Raw genomic sequence first — 17,837 nt, forward strand, 5'->3', positions numbered from 1 at the left:
CTGGCTCACACGTGCGCGCACGCACGCGCTCTCTCTCTCTCTCTCGTTCTCAAAGAAAAAAAAAAAAAAAGAATACATTCAACCCAGTGGTAGGACTATCAATTTTTTTCCTTCATGTTAATTTCTACAGTCTAACTTTTCTACAATAAATAAGATTTGCTTGTATATTAAACTAATAAACAAATTTTAAGAGATTTCATACAATCAAGTTTGCTTAAAAAACATTCTTAACCTGGTAGGGCATGGTAGCTATAATGTTCACACACCAAGAAATCATCCCAAAATTTATGTAACTATTCAAGCATTAACATTTCATTGTAATCCTTCAGAAACACAAAGTTTAAATGTCATTAATAATGTCCAGAGAAATGCCTAACAAAAACCTATATAATTCAAGGCAAAAAAAAAAAACAAAAAAACAAAAACTCACCACTGCTGGCTATACCCACCTTCTACAAAATGCTTCCCTTCCTTAAACTCAGCACATCTAAACTGAATTCATCAGCATTTACACTAACCCTGTTTTTCTGGTCTGTTCCCTTTCTTGGTAAATAGCACAAGTCCTACCTCCTCCACAAAATTAACTTTCCTGACCACTCTGGAAAGTGGTCACATAATCAAACAGTGTCTTCAAGTATCACTGTCTCTCTACCTAGACCAGTACCTTCCTTACCATTCTTAAAAGTCCATCTCCTCCTTCTCTAGTTGCAACTAAAGGTCTCATCTGTAAAATGGGAATACAGTTACCTATTTTATAAGTTAGTGGTGATGACTGAATGAGATAACGTACATAAACTGCCTACCAAGAGCCTGACGCATAGTATGAGATAAAAGTCATCAATTACCTTCTTGCCATTATGAAGATACTTATCTTAAATAATCTAGAAGCATTTTTTATATTATATGTATATATATATGCCATTTTTATATTCTATATATACATACACACACACATATACATGCACAGACCTGTATATGTACTCACTTTAATGGTTTCTATGGAAAGACCAATCAAGAGGCTTAAGTGAAATAACAGGTATGAATAGCCTATGAAAGGTCAGTAGAATAGTATTATTATGATTGTGACGATCATTATTATGTAGGACTACAAATGATGCATTAGGTCAGGGTATAGGGTAATAGTTGAACTAAGTCATATGAGATGCTGTAGTGTTGTTCTCCCATTTCCCCATGACTGGAACGAAAAAACAATGCAGATCTAAGAAACAATTCTGAATAATGAAAAGCTTCTTCCGCCACATGAACATACACATTCCCTGTTATTAAATCAAAAGAACTATAAAATCTATTTTAAAAACGTTTTTGGGGTGGCACCTGGGTGGCTCAGGTGTTAAGCGTCTGCCTTTGGCTCAGGTCATGATCCCAGGGTCCCGGGATCGAGCCCCGCATTGGGCTCCCTGCTCCGCGGGAAACCTGCTTCTCCCTCTCCCACTCCCCCTGCTTGTGTTCTCTCTCTCGCTGTGTCTCTGTCAAATAAACGAAATCTTAAAAAAAAAAAAAAAAAAAGAAAACGTTTTTGGGGCGCCTGGGTGGCTCAATCAGTTAAGCCGAGGACTCTCGATTTTGGCTCTGGTCATGATCTCAGGGTCATGAGATTGGGCCCCAAGTTGGTTCCATGCTCAGGGCAGGGTCTGCTTGTCCCTCTCCCTCTGCACCTCCCGCCACTTGCTCGATCTCACTCTTTCTCTCTCAAATAAAAATCTTTAAAGAAATTTTTTAAATAAGCAAATAAAAAGAACACTTTATATTAAAAAAAAAGTTTTTACTTTCAAATATCAGAGCACTCAGAACTATATTCAATTTTCAGTTACAACAATCATCTCACCCCAAATTCTTAAGACTCCCTAAATGGGTTTTTATCTCATCCATAGTTAAGTGCACAATAAAAATTTAATGTCTTAAATTTATTAATTTCAATATTAAGATTTGATGAAGCCCACATTCCCACCCCCCTTTTAAAGTAGAATGTTTCAATCGCACAGTTCATGAAAGCTCTCAATTACACAGATTATGGTGAGACTTTCTTTGGATTGCAGAAGCCATACATTCTTTACCCCCTTTTTGATTCTAAACATTGTTGGCTAGCTTGTTCTCACTGACTAAAGTAAGCAAGCAAGGCAGTCAGCAAAGGAAAACAAACTCTAAACAGTTTATTTGCTGACTAAAATTGGGCATAACGTTGGATGAGAAGAAACAAAACCACAGTGTCACTCGTGTCTCTTAGTCATACAGCCCCTTCCATTAGAATAATCAAAAGTGTATTTTGTTGTTGTAATAGGCTTAAAAAAAAAAACAAAACCCTCCCATGGTTTACAGAAAATGGAAATACAAAATGTTTAATTATTTAAACTGTTATTCTAAAATTATTTCCACACCACACCATTTCTAAATGCTACTTTGATCACCAAGCATAAGGAAACTTCTGAAAGATGGGTGTAGAAAAGACTATAAAAAATGAGGCATGACCCACGTTCCCACTCACTGTTATAATTTTCAAAAAGCATTTTGCAACTAGTGTCTATAAAATTTTATAGCAGCTCCATTTCCTACAGCTTACTTTGTTTCCTACTTGGAAGTCTGTGCTTGCTGGATATTCTCATCTGGTCTAGAGATTATAGCATATGGTAATATTGAATAAATGCAGAGACAAACAGTACTAAACAATGGCAAATGCTTAGTGAAACACCCAACTACGCAGACTGCTCTGTAGGGATTGCCTCTGCTGCATGAACAACATACACTTAGAAGTCCAGCTACTAATCTAGAAATCAGTACATAAGGTGTTGATTTCCTGACACTGGTGTGCTCAAATTTGCAAGCTTTATATTGCATTAAAATGGGTTTTGGCATATACTTCTTAAAAAGAGAAACCAGTCGTAAACTGTAGAGGTATACAAATGATATTTTAAAAAACAATTACACATAGTTTGTCAAAAAGAGAGAAAACAACCTTATCTGCAAAGTCTAAGGAAACAAGGAATCTAAATAAATATAACCATGTCAGATCTACACATGTGTCTTCCTATTTCTCATCCACATTCCATTTTTAAAAATCCTCTATTTACTGCTTTTTTTTTTTTTTTTTTTTTTTTTTTTTTAATAATTTTTTATTTATTCATTTGAGACAGAGAGAGAGAGAGAGAGAGCAGGAGCATTGGGGAGAGGCAGAGGAAGAGGGAGAGGGAGAAGCAGACTCCCTGCTGAGCAGGGAGCCCAACGTGGGGCTCGATCCCAGGACCTGGAGATCATGACCTGAGCTGAAGGCAGACGCTTAACCATCTGAGCCACCCAGGCGCCCCTTACTGCTTTTTTATACTATATTTTTCTTAAGGATTTTGCTGAAGCTTTCCTCTTACCACAGAGTTTCTACAACAAAAAAGCAACTATCACTTACACACTAGCTATTATGGTATTTTAATAACAGCTAGACTTTAAGGAGCATGTTTTTAAAGCATTCTGTTGTCATTAAGTAGTCAGGGATGCCAATTTTGAGGAAAGCAAGAATGGCTATTTCCTAGGCTTAACCAAAACTTTTTCACATTCTCTGAAATTTCCTAGCAATTAAAACCTAGTGGGTCACTAACTGCAGTCTTAAGAATAACATTCAAAACCACAGCAGGTTATAAATACTATAAAATACAATAAATACAATTACAAGCTACTATTCAACTAAAAAAATAAAAATAGTTTTCTAGTGACAAATTTATAAACTCAATTCATTTAAAGTAATGGTCTAAACTTTTTACTTTCATTTTCTCCTTTAAGAAACTGAAAAAAACAACTCAATAAATTTTCATAAACCACATACTAAGATTTGGAGGGAGAAAAAAAAAAGCACCATGTTCTCAGTAAGGACAGAATGGCACTCTATTTTACTAGGTGAATGTTGACAACTTTATGATATCAAATCTCCAATCATCTTGACGGACTTCTTTCACTTCTTAGCAATCATCCTTCTTTCTTAATTTGGGTAACGTGGTTCTATGTGAACAAAAACAACAATAAAAACAATCAAAAACAAAACCACAACAACAAAAAAGAGTTCAAGATAAAACTGATGCGGGATGCCTGGGCTGGCTCAGTCAATTAAGGTTAAGCGTCTGCCTTGGGCTGAGGTCATGATCCCAGGGCTCTGGGATTAAGCCCCGCATAGGGCTCCCTGCTCTGCAGGGACCCTGCTTTTCCCTCCCTCTCTGCCTCCCCCCCTGCACCCCCCCCCCAGTTCGTGGTCTCTCTCAAATAAATAAATAAAATCTTTAAAAAAAAAAAAGGGCAAAAATGATGCATAAATGACAAGTCCTTGGAGGCAAGAAGAGATCCAGGTGCCAGACACCTCCTCTAGTTAGTGTGGCAATTAGAAAGTACCACGGGGGGCACCTGGGTGACTCAGTCGGTTAAGCGTCTGCCTTCGGCTCAGGTCATGATCCCGGGGGGCTCCCTGCTCGGCGGGAGGCCTGCTTCTCCCTCTCCAACTCTCCCCGCTTGTGTTCCCTCTCTCACTGTCTCTGTCAAATAAATAAATAAAATCTTTAAAAAAAAAAAAAAGAAAGTACCACAGGACTGCTTCTGAGCCTCACAAGAAAGGGCATATAGCAGATATATTAGATATAAATATATTTTTAATGCAACTGTGTGCGTTAAAATTATTGGGTGTCCTTTAAATAGTGGACACATCTATGAAGCATTTAAGGCTAAGTGTATTTTGCATTCCCTAGAATATTAGTGAACCTTAAAATCTTAATTTTGGTTATGTACTATCAACAACACACCTTCAGCAAAACACCTAGAAATGCTGCAAGGACTATCCAAAGCCATCCATACTCACCAGTCTGGTGCTTGTTGCAAACAACAGCTTTAGAGCCTACAGCCTCCCAGCAACATTTTATGTACGCCTATCATTCATTTCAAAGGCTTTCCAATAGAACTTTTTCCAATTACTCTAAATTGATAAGGATCTTCCAAGAACAGAATCTGCCAGTCTTGGGGAACTTACATTACTTTGAGTGTAAAAACCGACACAGTGCCCAGATGCTTAAAACTGGTCAAACGTTTAAGGTTCCTTCCAGTTTCACCCACAGAGGGTTTGAAAAAGGGTCTTCCCTATAATCACCATTAAAGAAAGGTTAGCATTAAAAGAAAAAAAAAGACTATCCAGTGTGAGAAAAGCTGAGTGTAATAGTTGACTTAAGTTGCTAGAGGATTTACAATCTCATTTTTAGTGTGCCCTCACTGTATTTCCAAATGTATTCATTGTATTTCACATGCCTATTTAATTGCAAATCTACATATTAACTATAACTATGGAAGTTATAAACTGAGCTAAATCTTTTCTTAAACAAAAAGCTTTAACAGACAGATTTTAAATTAACATGAAGCATACTTCTTTTTCTAATTAAAGAGTGATATTTTAAAAGCTTATATTCTGAAAAGAGGAGGGATATTAATCCATTCAGCTGCACACAATTATAGCACTATTCATTTTCCTCGATGTTTTGCTCTTCATATAAGAAAACTTTAATTCAGGCAATCCTTGGAACTTACTCTATTTTTTTTTTTAAGATTTTTATTTATTTATTTGACAGAGAGACACAGCAAGAGAGGGAACACAAGCAGAGGGAGAAGCAGGCTTCCCGCTGAGCAGGGAGCCCAATGTGGGGCTCGACCCCAGGACCCTGGAATCATGACCTGAGCTGAAGGCAGACGGCTTAACGACTGAGCCACCCAGGCGCCCCTGGAACTTACTTTAAATCCATAAATATTTATTGAGTGTCTATGAAGTGCCAGGTCATGTGCTGATTCAGGGAAGGTAAATAGGATGTAATAGTGACCTGCATATATAAAGTGACCGGAGCCCTACTATTAACTAATAAGGTAATTCTTCATACTTGCACAACTTTTCCTAAGGAATTCAGTCTTTACCAGCACCGTCTGCTTGGGGAAGAAGTTGATTCTTCAGAGGGGGTGGCAAGAAGACAGAACAATATATAAAACTTAAAGCAAGGGTGAGTTAGAAGCCACCCAACACTGTTTCCCCACCTGTGTAAGCCTGCATATCCCTCTAACAGTTTGCAAAAGGCTCTCAGATAACTGAGGATTTGGGTACCTGATTTACATACCGAATGGCCCCTACAGCCTGTGAATTGGAATTTTCACACTCCAATTTCATTCCAGTTGGTCATTTCCAGTACTTCTCTTTTAATTCATCTCACCCATTCTTAATCAATCTGTATTCCCTACATTACAAGGAGATGGAAAATGGTCAAAGATGAAGACCAGGCCCAGAAACCTCCTGGGATTCCAGGAGCTCAGAAGCAATAATTTGAAAACTTTCAACACTAATGAACAGGCACAGAAGTCTTGTTAATCTTAGAAAACATTCTCTGATCTTGTTAACTGAATGATCAATTCATACAGTCACTGTAGGGTCTACAAGCTATACACTCATACCACTACAACCCAAATATTGTTGCAGGTGGCATAAGAACCTAGAGTTCAGTTAAGTCATTTCCTGTGAAAACACTTGGAGGACATATATCAAACCACTCATATGAAGCCCTTGCCTCTATTTCACATTAGAGAAGAGAGGCTTTTAAAATATTAAGCAAGCCTAATTGTATATATTATTTTTAAAAAGTAAATAACATTAAAATCAGAATATCATTACCTATGGAATACCAAAAGTAATAAAGTCACCCTAAGAGATATAACTTTTTGAGAATGCAATTTGTAAAAAGCCTCATCACAAAATAACAACACTTTAACAGCTCAGGTTCTCCTTAAGGGCTAGAATTTATTTGGATTTACAAATCCACTCTTGAGTAAAATGTGCAAAGGATACCAAACTCTGAATTCAATAATATATACAAACATAGCATTTGAGCATCTGCAAAATTATCAAACTAATGGAGAAATGCACTTAGAAGAATTCAGCAAGAACCACAAGGACATAAGAACTTTGCATGAAGTCACATCCTCGGAACACTGAATTGAAAGTTAAGGGATTAGTTTTAAGACTAAACTCTGTCACAACCCTGTGTGACACTGGAAAATTATGTAACCTTTCTTAGATCTCAGCTTCTTCATTTCTAAAACACAGTATCTATACTATGAGAAATAATATCTACACTACACTATCAGCTACAGCAAAGTATTGTTATTAGCTATTACAACTAGAGGCATCTCCTTAAGAACATACTCCTAAATACATGGTCTACACTGCTAGATTTAAGACCTACTATGAGAGCATTCACGTCAGGGAGAAGTTAGACAAACACATTCAGATTATTCCTGGAGCAAAGTCCAAAATAATCAGCGGCTAAACTACAAATTACATACTAATTAAGGAAAAGAACTACCAAACAGGCTCAACAGCATACAAATGTACACAAGAAAGGAGCAAAGTCAACGAATAACTACAGAACAAGTATAGTATGATAAATGACAATCCAATCCACTATGCAAATAGCCTCAAACACAGAGGCTCCAAAAATTGGCATCAGAGATATATTTGAGTACATTTAAAATTTTATGAGAACAGGAATTTATCTTGCTTATAAACAAACAGATCAATAGCTTTCCAATCAACTAGCAATGATTAATTAGAAAATATACATTTTAAAAGATCCTATTCAAAACAGCAATAAAAACTTAAATTTAGGATTAAACCTAAAACTAATGTATAAAAATCATATAAAGAAATTAAAAACCCTTAAAACCATTATCACAAAAAGAAAGCATTTGGGGCATCTGGCTGGCTCAACTGGAAGGGCGTGTGACTCTCAATGTCAGGGTCATGAGTTCAAGTCCCACACTGGGCAAAGAGTTTACTTAAAAAAATAAATAAAATATTTTTAAAAAATAAATAAGTAAAAAGAAGGCATTCTGTGCTTCTGTGTTCCTGAACAGAAAGACGCAATACGTAAATATTTTAAAATTCCACAAATTAATCTATGAATTTATTGCAACCTCAATCAAAATTCAACTGGAATTAATTTTTTTAATGAAACAGAATGAACTGATTCTCAAGTTTATCAGACAGTAACTGTGAGCAGAATGGCCAAACCTGAAAATAATTTTAATAACAAGTGGAAACTTGTCCTACCAGGTAGCATATTATAAAACTATAGTAATTAAAACAGTATAACACTAGTATAAAAATACGCAAACAGAACAAATGAGACTCAACAGTCCCAAAACTGACCCAGGTGTAAATGGGATTTCAATAAATGATAGACTTGGGGCGCCTGGGTGGCTCAGCTGGTTAAGCAGCTGCCTTCAGCTCAGGTAGTGATCCCAGAGTCCCAGGGATCCAGCCCCACATCAGGCTCCCTGCTCAGCAGAGAGTCTGCTTCTTCCTCTGCCCCTCACCCTGCTCTCGTGCTCTGTCTCTTAAATAAATAAGTAAAATCTTTAAAAAGAAACGATAGACTTAGCATCTAAAAACCAATAAGGGGAGTGGCTGGCTGGCTCAGTCAGTGGAGCATACAACTCTTGATCTCGGGGTCCTGAGTTTGAGCCCCACGTTGGGCACAGAGAGTACTTAAAAAAAAAAAAGTTAAAGAAAACTTAAATGAAGTGGCACCTGGGTGGCTCAGTCAGTTAAGCATCTGCCTTCTGCTCGGGTCTTGATCTCAGAGTCCTGGGATCGAGCCCCACGTTGGGCTCCCTGCTCAACTGAGAGTCTGCTTCTCCCTCTCCTTCTGCCTACCCCTCACTTGTGCTCACTCTCGCTCTCTCTCTCGAATAAATAAAATCTTAAAAAAAAAACAAAAAAACTTAAGGGCACCTGGGTGGCTCAGTCGTTAAGCGTCTGCCTTCAGCTCCAGTCATGATCTCAGGGTCTTGGGAATGAGCCCCACATCAGGCTCCCTGCTTGGTGGGAAGCCCGCTTCTCCCTCTCCCACTCCCCCTGCTTGTGTTCCCTCTCTTGCTGTGTCTGTCAGATAAATAAATAAAATATTAAAAAAAAATTTTAAATGAAATAAAAATCAATGAGGAAAAGATTAACTATTTAATAAATGATACTTGTGCAACTACCTACCCATCTGGGAAAAAATTAAATCAGATCCTGCATCATACTATATGAAAACTAAAACAACACAAGGAAAAAACCCTATGACAGTACTAGAGAAAAATAATCTTGAGATACAAAAAAGGCATTCTAAAACAAGAACCAAGTCAGCTGAGATTTATGTCTGACCACATAAATAATAAAAACTTTGGAACAAAGAAAGATATCATAAATATAATCAAATAACAAGCAAGAGCCTAGAAGAAAATGTTTTCACCATACAAAGGTGAAAGGGGTAATACATACTGTACATAAAGAGATCATACTAACAAAGAAAAAAACCTCAATACAGAAATGGGCAAACGATATGAATGAACAATTCACAGAAAAGAACAGATGCTTAATTCACTGGTAATCATGAAAATGCAAATTAAAACAATGTGATTCCGGGGCACCTAGGTGGCTCAGTTGTTAAGCGTCTGCCTTCAGCTCAGGTCATGATCCCGGGGTCCTAGGATCGAGCCCCGTGTTAGGCTCCCCGCTTCGCGGGAAGTCTACTTCTCCCTCTCTCACTCCCCCTGCTTGTGGTCCCTCTCTCACTGTGTCTCTGTCAAATAAATAAATAAAATCTTAAAAACAAAAACCAATGTGATTCCATTTTCCACCCATCAGATTGGTTAAAATAAAAAGACTGCTCTATCTGGCTATGGCAAGAATGGAGGGTGGGGTGGGGAAAAAACAGCATCCTCATACTTTGTGAGAGTGTGAACTGGTTCAGCCTTTTTAGAGGGCAATGTAGCAGAATCTATCAGAATTTAAGTTTACACGCCCTCTGGCTCAGTACTTATGTCTCTAGGAGCTGTTGCTACTGAAAGAGTTGCACATGCGCATGAAGACATTCTGTACAGGGAGGCCTGGGTGGCTCAACCCGTTAAGCATCTGCCTTTTTTTTTTTTTAAAGATTTTATTTATTTGACAGAGAGAGACACAGCGAGAGAGGGAACACAAGCAGGAGTAGTGGGAGAGGGAGAGAAGCAGGCTTCCTGCCAAGCAGGGAGCCCCATGCAGGGCTCGATCCCAGGACCCCAGGGGGATCCTGACCTGAGCCGAAGGCAGACGCTTAACAACTGAGCCACCCAGGCGCCCCCAGCATCTGCCTTCTGTTCGGGTCATGGTTCCAGGGCCTGGGATCGAGTCCCACACCGGGCTCCTTGCTCAGCGGGGAGCCTGCTTCTCCCTCTCCCTCTCCCTCTGCCTGCTGCTCCCCGTTTGTGCTCTCTCTGTCAAATAAATAAATAAAATCTTAAAAAAAAAAAAAAGGCATTCTGTACATGAATGTTCACAGCATCATTTGTAAACAAAATCAAAATGTTCACCAATGTACAAGAGGTTAAATAGATCACTGTATGTATTACGAATGAAGTAGAGCTACCTATATGGAAAGCTATCCAAGATACACTGTTAAGCAAAAATATGCAAGTCACAAAACAACAGGCAAGGTGTGTGCACATAGGTGTGCATGCATTATATCTGTGTATAGATACATCAAAAAAAGGACCAGAGGGGTGCGTGGCTGGCTCAGTCAGTAGAGCACGCTACTCTTAGTCTCAGTGTCATGAGTTGGAGCCCCAGGTTGGGCGTGGAGCCTACATTAAAAAAAGACCAGAAACACACAAAAAAAATTTTTAAGTGATTACATAAGGAGTACTCTGAGGTTGATTAAGGAGAACTTTCATTTTTACTTTATGCACTTTCAAAATGTTTGAATCTTTTATAATGTACACATATACATATAAGCTTTTTAAAGTTTTAATTTAATATATATGCTTTTACATAAAGCATATATACTACCTACACATCTCTAAATGGCAAATACCACAAAGAAAAATTAATGATTTAAATGTTTTATTAATATAAAATCCTTAGACCATGAGAGACTATGGACTCTGAGAAACAAGAGGGGAGGGTTGGGGGGATGGGTTAGCCTGGTGATGGGTATTAAAGAGGGCACGTACTGCATGGAGCACTGGGTGTTATATGCAAACAATGAATCATGGAACACTACATCAAAAACTAATGATGTAATGTATGGTGATTAACATAATAATAAAAAATAAATAAAAAAAAATAAAAAAAATAAAATCCTTGGGGCGTCTGGCTGGCTCAGTCAGTGGAGCATGTAACTCCTGATCTAAGGGTTCTAAGTTCAAGCCCCAAATTGGGTGTAGAGATTACTTAGAAATAAAAATCTTAAAAAAAAAAAAAGTACATATATATGTATATATAAAATCCTAAGAAAACAGCAAAATGGAATTCAAAAAGCCTCACACAAAGGATAAAATCCCTATATAAAAAAACATGTAATTTGGCGCGCCTGGGTGGCTCAGTTGGTTAAGCAACTGCCTTCGGCTCAGGTCAGGATCCCAGAGTCCTGGGATGGGGCCCTGCATCAGGCTCCCTGCTCAGCGGGAAGCCTGCTTCTCCCTCTCCCTCTACCTGCTACTCCGCCTGCTTGTGCTCTTTCTGTCTGTCAAATAAATAAATAAAAAATCTTAAAAAAAAAAATGTAATTTCAAGGAAAAAGGGAAAGAGGACCTGTACAATCAAAAATTTATTTAAAATTTAAAACTAAATCATTGTAGAGAATAGCAAAAACTAATTCAAATGTTTGAATAAAAATTTTTCTGTAAAGTGATCCATTCCTTAAACAAAAGAGAAACAAAAGTATAATATAGCAACACAAAAACATACTGCGTGGGCATGAAGTCAAGAATTACAGAAGGAGACAGAAAACAGTTCAGTTTTATAGCCTAGAAGCAGATGGAAATTTAGAGACAACACTCAGTTGAGAGAATCCAAAAGGCACAGCAGCAAAGGTTTAAAAGGAAACCTATTCCAATGAAGCCCTACTCTAGGCACTAGAGTTCAAAATTATAAGCAAGTTGTTCTGGAAATGACACCTTCATGACAAAGACAATATACTCATACTACTTCTAGTCTCCAGAATAACCCTTTGGAGCACTTTCAGAACTTTATTGTGCCAAGCAACCTCTCTCAACTGATTTTTTAGACATAATTAATCTTGCTTAACTTTAACAAAGAATCATCTTCATTTTAGTCCACCAACCTGTGCTAATAGAAGAAAGTGTGAGCAAAACCATTATTTTTTTTCAAAGATTTTATTTATTTATTTATTTATGTGCCAGAGAGAGAGCACAAGCAGGGGGAGCTGCAGGCAGAGGGAGAAGCAGGCTCCCCATGGAGCAAGGAGGCCAATTCGGGACTCCATCCCAGGACCCTGGGATCACCACCAGAGCTGAAGGCAGACGCTTAACCGACTGAGCCACCCAGGCATCCCAAAACTATTATTTATTTGGCTTTTAAAGACAGTACCTGTTTTTAAAATTTGGGATATAAAGTGTAGTTTCATTACATTTTGCTGAATCTAAAATTACAGTCAGAAAAACAAATGAATAAACAAAAAGCAGGATCAAATCTACAAATACAGAGAATAAACTGATGGTTACCAGAGGGAAGGGGGATGGGCAAAATGGGTGAGGGGAAGTGGGAGATACAAGCTTCCAATTATGGAATGAACAAATTATGAGAATAGAAGATACAGTATAGGGAATGTAGTCAACAATATTGTGATAGCATTGTACAGTGACAGATGGTAACTACACTTATTGTGACACAGCATAACCTACAGAGATGCTGAATCACTATGTACACCTGAAATTAATGTAACATTGTACATCAACAATCAATCAATCAAAGTCAGTCTAAGAATACACTTTTTTGATGGCACAGCCATCAAATCCTAACCCAGCCTGGAATTCAATGTTGGCCACAGATAACTGTACCCATTTTTATAATGTAGAGCAGAATATAAGGGACTCCCAGTTCTTGATTAGAGACTAATTTCTTCCTATAAGGGAAAAAGTGGTAAACATATGGGAAATTTTATGGCAAATTTTCTTTCCTGCCATAACTACACAACAGGAAGAATGCTAGAAACCATTCTGCCAAATGGGCAACTTCTCTCGCCCACCCCACTAGTCTGACTTAACTTGGACTCAATTACACCCTAGAATCAGTCAAGAAAGTAATAAGAATCTGTTACACCCACTCTTCCTTTGCATCCACCACTACCCCCGCTCTCATCCACCCCCTACTCTCAGTCCCAAGTACAAGACATACACTTACCAGCTGTCCTTTTTTAAACTTACTTATCAGTCTTTTAATCTCTGCATCATAGGCAATAGAAAGCATACCGTATGTTCTAAGTGCAAGATGTAAGGCCTCATCAAAATTAAGAACTACTGTGCTTCCAAGGATACTACCAAGAAAATGAAAAGACAACCCACAGGATGGGAGAAAATATTTGCAAATCATGTATCTATGTGGATAAGGGACTTGTATCTAAAATACGTAAACAACTTTATAACTCAATAATAAAAAGATAACCCAATTAAAATAATGAACAAAGACAATTTTTAAAATGCAATTTTAAAAAGAAAGAAAAAACGGACAAGGGATCCAAATAGACATTTCTCCAAAGCAGATATACAAAAGTCTTGCAAGGGGCGCCTGGGTGGCTCAGTCATTAAGCGTCTGCCTTCGGCTCAGGTCATGATCCCAGGGTCCTGGGATCGAGCCCCGCATCGGGCTCCCCGCTTGGCGGGAAGCCTGCTTCTCCCTCTCCCACTCCCCCTGCTTGTGTTCCCTCTCTCGCTATGTCTCTCTCTGTCAAATAAATAAATAAAATATTTTTAAAAAAGAAAAAACAAAACAAATGCCTGGTAAATACGGGAAAGTTCCTCAACATCATTAGTCACTAGGGAAATGCAAATCAAAACCATAGTAAGATACCACTTCACACCCGCTGGGATAGCTATTAAAAAAACAAAACAGGGACGCCGGGGTGGCTCAGTCGGTTAAGCGTTTGCCTTCAGCTCAGGTCATGATCCCAGGGTCCTGGGATCGAGTCCCACATCGGGGTTCCTTGCTCAGCAGGGAGCCTGCTTCTCCCTCTCCTTCTGCCTGCCGCTCCCCCTGCTTGTGCTCTCTCTCTCTCTGACAAATAAATAAAATCTTTAAAACAAACAAACAAACAAATGAAAAAAACAGATAAGAAGTGTTGGCCAGTATGTCAAGAAATTGGAACCCTTACACCCGGTAGGTAGGAATGTAAAATGGTGCAGCCACTTTGAGAAAGTCAAGCAGTTCCTCAAAAGGTTAAACATAAAATGTTTGCATATCATCTATCTGACAAAGGCTTCTTAATATCTAGAATAAAGAACTCCTATAACTGAACAACAAAAAGACAACTCAATTAATAAATGGGTCAAAGACTTGAATAGACATTTCTCCAAAGATACACAAATGACCGACAAGTCCAGGAAAGATGCTCATGCTAGTCATTAGGGAAATACAGATCAAAACCACAATGAGATCCCACTTCACACTACTAGGATGGTTGTAATTAAACCAAAAATAATTAAGTGTTGGTAAGGATGTGAAGAAATTGGAACCCTCATACATTGCTGATGGGAAAGTAAAATCTTAACAGCCACTGTGGAAAACAGTTTGGCAGTTCCTCAACAAGTTGAGAAACTCATCATATGACCCAACAATTATATTCCCAGCTATATACCCAAAAGAATTCAAAACAGAGACTCAAACAGATGCTTGTATGCCAATGTTCACTGCAGCATTATTCACAATAGCCAAAAGGTGGAAGCAGCCCTGTCCCACAACAGATAAATGGATAAACAAAATATGATATTCATACTATGAAACATTAGCCATAAAAAGGAAGAAAGTTCTGACACATGCTCATGTGTATGAACCTTGAAAACAGTATGCTAAGCGAAATAAGCTAGATACAACAAGACAAATATTGTGATTCCACTTGTATGAAGAACCCAAGATAGGCAAATTCATAAAGGGAGAAAGTAGATCAGAGGTTAACAGGGACTGGGAAAAGGGAGGAATGGGAACTTATCTCTATATGGCACAGTTTCTGTTTGTGTATCAAAGAAGTTTTAGAAAAGTGGTGACAGCTGCACAATGTATGTGATGAATGTGATTAATGCTGCTCAACTGTACACTTAAGATCGTTAAAATGAGAAATCTTAGTTGTATTTTACCACAATTTAAAAAAATTAACAATGCAATATACCAAAACCACTGAATTATACACTTCAAATGGGTGAATCGTTTGGTACGGAAATTATATCTCAATGAAGTTATTTAAAGAAAAAAACAGAATACAGGGGCGCCTGGGTGGCTCCGTTGGTTAGGCATCTGCCTTCAGCTCAGGTCATGATCCCGGGGTCCTGGAATCAAGCCCTGCATTGGGCTCCCTGCTCAGCAGGGAGTCTGCTTCTCCCTCTGCCCCTTCCCCTCCCCCTGCTCATGTGTGCATGCTCTCCCTCCTCTCTCTCTCTGAAATAAATAAAATCTTTAAAAAAAAATACAATTTCTGAAAAATCACAAACAAAATTTCCAAAATAGGCAATTAATTATATAACATATCTAATCTATACTGTATATTATTATATAGATTATATGATAAAAGTATATTTATTAACATAGTAATATGTTTATGATATTATAAGTGAAAAAGCAGGTTTCCAGATAGCATGAGCCTACTAAAAAAAAAAAATGTCTGGAAGAATATGCCCGAAAATAGTGATTGATGGTAGCTTTCTCTGGATGGTAAGATCACTGGTAATTTTTATACTTTTTTTTTTTTTAAAGATTTTATTTATTTTTTGACAGACAGAGACAGTGAGAGAGGGAACACAAGCAGGGGGAGTGGGAGAGGGAGAAGCAGGCTTCCTGCCGAGCAGGGAACCCAATGTGGGGCTTGATCCCAGGACCCTGGGATCATGACCTGAGCCAAAGGCAGACGCTTAACAGACTGAGCCACACAGGTGCCCCCTTTTTTTTTTTTTTTAAGATTTTATTTATTTGAGAGAGAGAAGAGAAAGCATGAGCGGGGCTAGGGGCAGAGGGAGAGGGACAAGCAGACTGCCCTCTGAGTGAGGAGCCCAATGTGGGGCTTGATCCCAGGACCCTGAGATCATGACTTGAGCCAAAGGCAGATGTTTAACTGACTGAGCCACCCAGGAGCCCCTGTATTCTTATTTTTATGTATCTGTATTTTCTAAATTTTGAATAATGTGTCTATACTACTTGCATAATAAAAAAGTAACCAAAATAAGAAGTATGCACATCTTTAATAACAGGACATTTAAAGTATATATATATAGTATTAGCTTATGACACTTAACCCATCATTAGGTCATTAGCTCCATTTGGCATCTAATAATCTATTTTGAATATAAATAGCATTTATACTATAAACTTCCTTAAATCCACTCACCCTTTCTAGGATTTTTAAAGTTAAGCTAACTCCAAATATTTTCTCCAAGTACAAAGATCTTTCATATTCCATAGACTCTAAATACTGTACCAGATTTTCTAAAATTTATAAACTGATCAGTATGAGCAATCACTTTATATGTAACAGCCAACAATGAGAATATAATGCTTCCCAAAACTATGTTTATCCAAATTACTTTTGATCTCTTTCCTACAGATCTTTTCTAAAGTAATAAGTGTTACCACCTATACACTCAGTATCATGTACTGTGCTGAACACTGTAGAAGCATCACCTCATTTCATCTTCCTAACAACCCAGTGAGATTGGCATTATCATCACTTTACAAATGAAGATACAGAATCAGAAAAGTTAGCGAATACAGCTGTAGGTGGTAGACTGAGATTCAAACCAACATCTAACTTCAAAGTCTACATGCTTTCTAATTCTATGCTATATTGTAAGAAAGTTGGTCCTAATACCCCAATTCTTACATATTTGTAATTAAAAAAATACATACATACACAATTCTATTTCAGAAAGCTATTCCTTTTCCCACCTTACACATTCTTTGTTACCAGCCTGAAGCTCTATGTAAACATGAAATACACAGGAATTTATTAAATACAATTCCTTGACGCTCACAATTCATACAGCACAGAATGGCACAGAAGGTATACATATTCATGGCAACTGGATAATTTGCCTCTGAGTGTGAATACACTGGATTACATGCTATCTAATACTGAAGTCCCGGGATACAGATTTGTTTCAGAGTTGGCAAGACCACCTACTTCTATACCCCTCCTTTTACAAAAGGGAACATTGAGATAAACCGATCTGCCAGTTAGTGGAGAGGAAACCAGCACTTGAACCCAAGTCTGACTATTAATCCACAGTGGGCTTCTGGGGCAATTCCTACGTGACAGGCCTAGAGACAGTCTTTCACCTTCAAGCTCCTTACTGCCTTTAAATAACAGAATCTGCTGGTAGAAATTAAAGAGGAAACTCAAAGTTGATGTACTTTATCATTCGGTCGTATCCTAGCATGGGATGAGAGGAGAACTTTACCCACACACAAAGAGCCAGGCATATCTGGCCTATCTACCATTCAGCCAGATTCTGATCATCCCTGCTTCACTCTTGCCTTTTGACACCACTACCGCTTCTGACACCGTTACCATTTCCACTTGCCACCTGCCTCACCCAATAATCACTAAATAAGTAGCAAATAAAATTGTCCACTATATAAAAACCTATGTTAGCCATTAAGTCAATTCCCAATCACATAATCAAAGCGTCTGGGCTGTCTCTCTACTCGCTGTAGACACCAAGAAAATATTAATTCATGTTATCTACCTAAACCATAATTATAAAGGTAAATCTTATAGGTTAAATTAAACACATAATACTTT

General features: G+C 38.0%; 1 protein-coding gene across 2 annotated transcripts in view; it reads right to left on the minus strand.

Moving 5' to 3' along the window:
* CMPK1 (cytidine/uridine monophosphate kinase 1) overlaps positions 1-17,837 on the minus strand; it is a 37,558-nt gene that overhangs the window by 8,354 nt on the left and 11,367 nt on the right. The window lies entirely within an intron of this gene.

Source organism: Halichoerus grypus, chromosome 5 (genome assembly GCF_964656455.1).
Source record: "Halichoerus grypus chromosome 5, mHalGry1.hap1.1, whole genome shotgun sequence".
NCBI classification, from domain to species: domain Eukaryota; kingdom Metazoa; phylum Chordata; class Mammalia; order Carnivora; family Phocidae; genus Halichoerus; species Halichoerus grypus.